This window comes from Tupaia chinensis, unplaced genomic scaffold, assembly GCF_000334495.1.
Source record: "Tupaia chinensis unplaced genomic scaffold, TupChi_1.0 Scaffold145519_1, whole genome shotgun sequence".
Taxonomy (NCBI): domain Eukaryota; kingdom Metazoa; phylum Chordata; class Mammalia; order Scandentia; family Tupaiidae; genus Tupaia; species Tupaia belangeri.
Window position 1 is genome coordinate 1227561 of NW_006205376.1, and position 7945 is coordinate 1235505.

Sequence of the window (7945 nt, forward strand, 5' to 3'; positions counted from 1 at the left end):
CCATGCCACAATCTCTTCTCCATTCTCCTCTTGGGATTTCGGGGTTGCATGCACACGTGCCCAGCATGATTTTCAAGCTACTGGGTCCAGGACTTGAACTGTGGTCGTCCATGTGGGAATCCAGTGCCTCAACCATTATGCCACATGCTGGTCCCTACAATACATGTTTTAAAGTGAAATTATTTGCATATAGTTGTTTTCAAGCATGTAATATACTAATCCAAAAGGTGCACAATAGTGTAAAACAGCCATGGGGCAGATCCAACTACAGATGCAGACATTCCTCTGAATACCCACATTTCATGGAGCGTCAAGCCCTGCCTATCTTTTAATCATTGTCCTGACTATTATTCTGTATCCATATTCTCTGTATCTAATTGGATCCCTAGATTTTAATTTTCTGTGTGATATTCTCCACAGATATTTTGATTTGTTGTTGCTGTGGAGACCGAAGGTCCTTCTGGGAGTGCATTGTTAGTCCCTGTGCAGCACGGGTGGAGGAACTTCTCACTTCCAGCTTCCAAAACCCCAGGTCATCACTGTTGTAAAACTCTCAACCGATGTCTGGTGCGGAGTTAAGCATTCAGTTATTAATTGCTACTGTGTCATTATCTTCTGCTATTTTTGAGCTCTCTTGATCTTTCCTGGTTCAAGGCAATTGCTTTCATTATCATTCATGTACACATTCTCTCCAGGGTTTACTCACTTCGAAATCGTCGCCATTTAGACCCTCCTGTACATGGAGCATTTGCCTTCTATTTCTTTTTCACTTATGAGGAAATTGATACTATTTGTATTTATTTATTATTTATTTATTTTTAAAGATTTATTTGTTTTAATTTTATTCATTTTATTTATTTTTTTAATTTGACGAGAGAGAGAGAGAGAGAGAAAGCAAGCCACCAGGTCCAGGTTTCGAACCGAGGTCAGCCATGTGGGAGTGTCCAGCATCTTAGCCACCATGCCACCTGCTGGCCCCCTGCTTGTATTTAAAACTAAACTTCTGACCAAGTAGATGCCCAAATATTTCTAAAATTTGACACAAGACTGGAGACAGTTTATAATTGCAAAGGGGCTTGGGACCCTACTTAGTCGCCTTCTGCCACCCCCCAAATTGTTGCATGAGTGTACAGAAGCCAGAGACAATAAAGGAGGAGGGTGCTCCTGGGCCAGTGGGTGGTGTGGAGGTGAAGGCAGCTGGGTCTCACATGGCCGGCTGAGTTCTTCCAGTCTCGGACCTGGCAGCTTGAAAATCACCCTGCAGGTGCAAACTGCCCAAAATCCTGAGAGGAGAATAGAGGGAAAGGGATAGACATTTAGCCACCCACCCCACCCCCGCTTGGGGGGGGGGATGAATGTATGGAGACTGCATGAACCCTATGGCAAAATTCTTTTTTTTATTTCATAATCATAAACTTAATTTTGCAATTCAACTAGGTTTGAAGGGGAATTAAAATAGGAACCCAAAGAACTGCAGCGAGAGTGCAGGTTACAGGACACAGCGAGCAGTGGGGTGGAGGGTGCTCTCCGGAGCTGCAGAGGGAAAGACCTGGTGGTTAAGTGAAAACAAGTCAAATTCATTAGCGTTTTGCACAGGCAGCAATGGGGATCTTCTTGCTGGTGTTGCCATTCTTGGACCCAAAGTGCTCCACGGCTTTCATGATATTCATGCCCTCTTTTCACCTTGCCAGAGACCACATGATTGTCATCCCACCGCTCAGTCTTTGTAGTGCAGATGAACAGCTGAGAACCGTTTGTGTTGGGTCCAGCATTTGCCATGGACAAGATGCCAGGACCCGTGTGTTTCAGGATAAAGTTCTCATCATTGAATTTTTCCCCGTAGATGGACTTGTCACCAGTACCATTATGACGTGCGAAGTCACCACCCTGGCACATGAACCCTGGAATAAGTCCGCGAAAGCAGGAACCCTTATAACCAAATCCTTTCTCTCCATTGCTCAAAGCATGAAAGTTTTTTGCTGTTTTGGGAATTTTATCTGCAAACAGCTTGAAGGAGATGGCGGCCCAAGGGCTTGCTGTCAGCGCTGTGGAAGAACACGATGGGGTTGACCGTGGTTGAGGGTGAGAGACTCGGGCGGCGGCATCTGCAAAGTCCAAAATTCTTAGAAAAGAAAGAAAACAAGGAGGGACTGCTCCCCAACTGTGCCAGGCACTGCTTGGCCGTTTAGTGAGCTCATACTAGAGGAAACTGAGACACCTGGGCTTCAGAGCACTGAGGCAACAGGCTGTCCTGTTTACCCCTGGGTGCTGACAGAGTGGGGAGGCCATACCATGCTCTCCGACTGGTAGCATTACTCGAATCTTTCTTGGATTAAGAAGCCTAACTCAGCATCTGCAGAGTCGGTGTTTCATACGCATCGGTTCCTGTCTCTTTCTCGTTCTTTTTCTAAACGTTTCTCTCCTCACACTTTTTTAAAATGAGCGTATGTATGTGAACGCACTAGAGAAAGAAGAGAGAGTAAGACCCCAGCAGGGTCTTGTCACTCCATGATCCGCTTTGCCCAGCCCTCCAGCTCCTCAGGATTCTGGGCACCTGCCTTATGTTTTTTCAGGCCAACCCACGCATCCCAACCTGCAGGTAGCGGTGGTTTCTACCCGGGCAGAACACTATGCTACCCCTGCACCACAGTGCCTGCCTGAGCTGTTCCTGCCTCTTAATAAAGCAGTTAATTACAAACAATTAATTAGCTACAGCGTTTCCTTTCTTGGGGAAAAGAAGTGACTTGAAATGAGATGTGTTATGTAACTCTACTTCCTTGTCCCTATTTTTATTTTTGCTAACTGAGGTACAATTATGAACGTAAGTGGGGGTTGGCAGAAAGTGGCAGAAAGCTCAAGAGTCCATTTGACGCTTTTTGGAGAGGTTTTAGCTACAGGGTGCATGTGCTCACCAGAAAGACAGACCAAGACAGAGAGACAGAAAGTGAGAAATCACCCCCCAGGGGGGATGGCCATGCCGCAATCCCTTCTCCTTCATCCTCCTCTCGGGATCTTGGGCACTCATGCACACACGCCCAGCGTGAGTTTAAGCCACCGGGTCTGGGGCTTGAACCGCAGTTGGCTACATGGGTGTCCAGACATAGCCATTATGCTAACTGCTGGTCCCAATTTGACGCTTTCTTTCTTTCTTTTTTTTTTTTTTGGAGGGGGTTTCGCTATAGGGCGCGTGTGCTCGCCACACAGACAGAGAGAGACATAGAGACAGAAAGCGAGAAATCACCCCCTGGAGGGGATGGTCACGCCACAATCCCTTCTCCTCTCAGGATCTTGGGCACGCACGCACATGCACCCGGCATGAGTTTTAAGCCACCAGGTCCGGGATGCGAACCACGGTTGACTACATGGGAGTCCAACGACATAGCCATTACGCTAACTGCTGGTTCCCAATTTGATGCTTTCTTAATAACAAGAGTTTTTAAAGTTTTAACAAGGATTGGAAGAATTGTTTTGTTCGTAATAGGTAAGCGTTGCTGGAGCTTAGCTTTGCATAAGGCCTGGAGGCTCCAGACCAAGAAAGCAGTAGGCGACAGTTCTGACAAGTTTTGAAGAGCAAGCTTGAGATAAATATGAAGTAGTGAGGAGTGAGATCGGGTCCCCTGAGCAGGATGAGTTCCGGGCATGGCACGTCTTCGAGGGGTGCCACATACATGTGCTTGGTTGTGAGTCCTTCATTCCCTCCTTCCACGAGCTGTGCGCTGCGGCGTGAGTCTAATAAGTGAATAAAGTAGAAGGAGAGATCATTTTCCACTCGCATGACTCTAAGTCTCTTTAAAATCACGTCTGCCCTGGGGCTAGCAGATGGTGTAGAGGTTGCTTCACTGGACTCCACATGGTTGACTGCAATTTGAGTCCCGGACCCGGTGGTTTGAAAATCATGCTGAAAGAGTGAGTGAGTGTGTGTGTGTGTGTGTGTGTGTGTGTGTGTGTGTGTAATCCTGGGAGAATAATGAAGGGAGAAGGGATTACAATGTGGCCTGGCCATCCCCCCGGGAGATGATTTCTCACTTTGCCTCTCACTATCTCTGTCTATCTCTCTGGGCAAAAACCTCTTTAAAAAAAATCCATCTGTGTTACTATATTTTAACATTAAAAAATAAAGTTAAAAAATATAGTGACTTCTTAATGGATGGTTCCTCTGGAAATGAAACTTTGCTTCATGAAGACAAGCTTTAGAAGAAGGTTACCCCCAGTGGATAGACTCCAAGGGGAAGGTCCCAGCCTCCAGCCTGGTGGCTGAGAAAAAACTGGGGGACTCACGGAATGAATGGCTCACACTTTTCCAGTCTCTTTGAGCTGCAGGCATGTGTATCCTACTGCCACTAGGGGGCAAGAGAGAGGAGGATGTTTAGGCTGACCCAGAAGTCAAGTGAGCATGGTTAGCCCCACTTGCAGGGCTGAGAATTGCTAGATAGTTAGGGTACCGTTGGGAAAGAATTTATGCCTGAGAGTTTATTTTTGTGTCACTTATTTTATTCTACCCCTGGTAATCCTAAATACTCTATTACTTGGGATGTGTGCTTTTAAAGGCAGGAATAAAAATTTCAGCAGTTGGAAAGTTTGCAAAGTTCTGCTAGTGAGGAGGTACCGTACTGTTAGCCCTGTTTTGCAGATGTACAAGTGAGCCCGTGAAAGTTGGCTTTCTCAGAATCTGACAACTAAATACTGGCCGGTCCTGCTCTTGTTGCTCCACACCCGTGCTCCTTAAGCTGCTGCTTTACCTGTAATTTACTTAAGGAAAAAATTGAGAGATTAGAAGATGCTCTGGCTACTGGTAGTCCTGAGTGTAGACCCCATTTGTGTGTGTACCTGCTTGTGTGTCTGAAATAAAACCTACCCTTTCTGTGTGCTTATATACTGATTAAAAAAAAAATCAAATGCACTCATGGGATAAGACTATAGCTTTGAAAAACCTCCTGCCTTATAGAAAAAAGATAATATTTATCTTAACTGAAGACTTTCCAAGTTGATAATATCCAAGGGTCACATTCTGTGACCAGCAGATGGCGTAATGGTTACATTGTCAGACTCCCAAGTGGCCGACCACGGATTGAATCCTGGACCTAAAGGCTCAAAGCTCAGGCTGGGCGCATGTGTGTGTGTATGTGTGCCCAAAATCCCATGAGGAGACTGGAGGAGAAGTGATTGCAGCACGGCCATCCCCTCCAAGGGGTGATTTCTCACTTTTGGTCTCTCTCTGGCAAGCGCACGCGCCCTATAGTAAAAAAAAAAAAAAAAAAAAAAATGTATCTTTAAAGAGGTAAATTTTGGTCTTGGACCTTGGTACTTAAAAGTGCTTTAAGAACCTGTATGTTTTCAGGAGCTCACCTCACACTTACTTGTGCCATAACTACGATACAAAACAGGGAACACAAAGGAAATGCACTGTTAGTCCTGCAAATCACAGCTAATGCTTTTGCTAAAACTTTTACACACCCTGTAGTTGTTTTATCAGAAGGTTTTAATCTGGCTTCTTATAATTCTTGGCTCATGAATTTGTGTTAATGCCCGTCACTCAGAGATTACACCTGAGACAGCTTTGGAAATTCAAGTGTGAATTCCTGAGTGAAAATTTGACTACTGCCTCAGATGCTGAATGAGGGGGCAGCCAGTGTTGACCAGGAGCGGTCTGGTTCATAATGTGGTGTGTATGATCTCATTTGCTCCTTCCTTCTGTGCGAGAAAAGATGGAATTCTTTTTTTATTGTTGTTGAAAACAACAACCCCTGCTAAAGAACAAGCAAACAAAACCCAAGAGCTTAGAAGGCCTGTTCTGAGTCACATGGCTAGCAGGAAGGTGTAAAAATTCAACCCAGATTTGCTTCACACGGAGAATCCTGAAACAAGAACTTCTTTAGTGTATAACTGAGAAAGTCACTCTCTGGAATCTTCTCCCAGTTCTACCCGCTCTGGGTGCCTGGCTATGTACCACACCTCTATAATGGCCATCGTCCCATGCTCATGCCCAGGACACAAAAAGAGAATCCAGAAGAAAAGTTCAGTCTGGAAACATCAAGGCTGCAAACACTATTGCAGATCTCATGTGAACATGTTTGGGACCCAAGCCCATGATGAAGATGGTTTTGGATCACCCAGCACTGGTGATCACTGCATAGCTCAAGGCCCTGGCTCACACGAGCAGGACCCTAAGGAAAATCAGTACTCCAGTGGACATCAGTAATCACAGTATGGTGCCAACCGCCTTCAGCAGCTGTTACCACCGAAGTGCTCAGTGGATGCACTGAGCATTGCAGCACGCCCCTGGATGCTGTCAGTTTGAGGAGAAGGGGTGGAAGGAGACTGATGTCAAGAAGTACGCAAGGGTGGAGAAGATACTGGGGGCATCACTGAAGGCTCATGTGTCTTAGGTGGAGGAGTGATTAGCAGGGATGTGGTCCATGCACAGATGAAGCGTTAGATCAAGAACCCTCATGTTGCGCTGCTAGATTCTTCTCTGGAATACAAGAAAGGAGAAAGCGAGATGTTGAAGTGATGTGAGAGGAAGACTGCACCCGAATCTTCCACAATGGAAAGAGTACATCCGGCAGGTCTGTGAGGTCATGACTCAACTGAAGCTGATGCGATCATCACAGCTCAGGTTCAGCTCAGCATTGTTTCACGAGGGCCATTGTCACAGCCATTCAGAGTCTGGAAGACACAGTAATCTCACTGCAAGAGCCTGTGGGACCCAGAGAGCCAGCTGCCCAGAGGAACTGAGAGATGATGCTGGCACAGGAGCAGGCCTGTTGGGAGTCAGGAAAATTGGAAATGAGTATTTTTATCACTGAGTGTAAAACCCTCAGGACCTACAGTATTCTCCTCCAGAGACCCAGCAGAGAGAGTCTCTCAGACCTACAATACAGCCTCCAGGATGACATGCCAATGCACTGCAGCATTCACTTGGGCCTGAGCTGATGCCAGGGAGTAGGGCCACTGATATGATGGTGGCCCTGCCCTGACAGAAAAAAACTGAGGCGATGACTGGTGTGGAACAGTGGCCATGCTGGCTGTTGCCCAGGCCCTAGAGGTCATCCCTTGTACCTCATCCAGAACTGTGGGTTCAGCACCGTCTGTCTGCTTACTTCCTTTCAGGCCAACCACACTCAGGAGAACTGTGAGCCCTGGGCACGAATGGTGAGACGGGCACTTTAGGACATGAAGGACTCGGCATATGGGCGCCATTGGCTATGCAGCTGCAAACACATAAGGCAGCAATGGAAATGGAGCTTCTCCTGTGGACTGTTGACATCTCAGGCCACAAAAAGAAGGATAATGATCAAATCCAGCAAGGCAGGGCTCCTGATGCTGGCCAGCACTGTGTGGTGGGCAAAGTGGCTTCCGCGAACAGAACCTGGGCCGGAGCGCCTGGGACACTGTAGACGTCTTTGTTTGTAAGGGCTCAGTTCCCTTCTACCCCAGCTCCGTTTGCAAGAGACATGGACATGTAATTCTCTAGTCTAAGCTTTCTATTTAATTTGTTTCCAATGATTAAGTCCTCAGAAATAAAGAAGTCAATATCAACAGTAATCTTTGTTGTGGATTAAAATACTAACTCTTTGGGCAGAAAATGAGTTTAAAGAGTGTAGCACAGGGGAGTATTATGTGGCTACATCGTTTAAAGGTAAGTGACCCATTTTTCTTGACTTTGCACTTCATTGGAAAGAGAATTTTGATTCCCTAGCCACGAGTAAGTTTCTTCTCTCTGCAGAAACATTAAAGTCCTTGGTAAAGATCCCTGTTTTAAGATCTGTCTGCTTTATGGGTTTTATTCAGAAAACCTGAATGGGAGTGAGGAGCAGATGGTACCGTCATTGGCAACACTGAGATTGGAAAGGGTCGTATAAGCTCAAAATGAAAACTCGGGCCTTTTGATCCCTGTCCACTCGTTTGCAGAAGGATTAGTTCAAGGGGACAGAGTAGTTGAATG

At 46.2% G+C, this 7945-nt stretch overlaps 2 pseudogenes; one reads left to right on the forward strand and one right to left on the reverse strand.

Annotated features, from left to right (window-relative positions):
• Positions 1-1580: 1580 nt before the first annotated feature.
• LOC102474250 (peptidyl-prolyl cis-trans isomerase A pseudogene) lies at positions 1581-5366 on the reverse strand (annotated as a pseudogene).
• Positions 5367-6089: 723 nt separating this feature from the next.
• LOC102474684 (T-complex protein 1 subunit gamma pseudogene) lies at positions 6090-7397 on the forward strand (annotated as a pseudogene).
• The last annotated feature ends 548 nt before the right edge of the window (positions 7398-7945 follow it).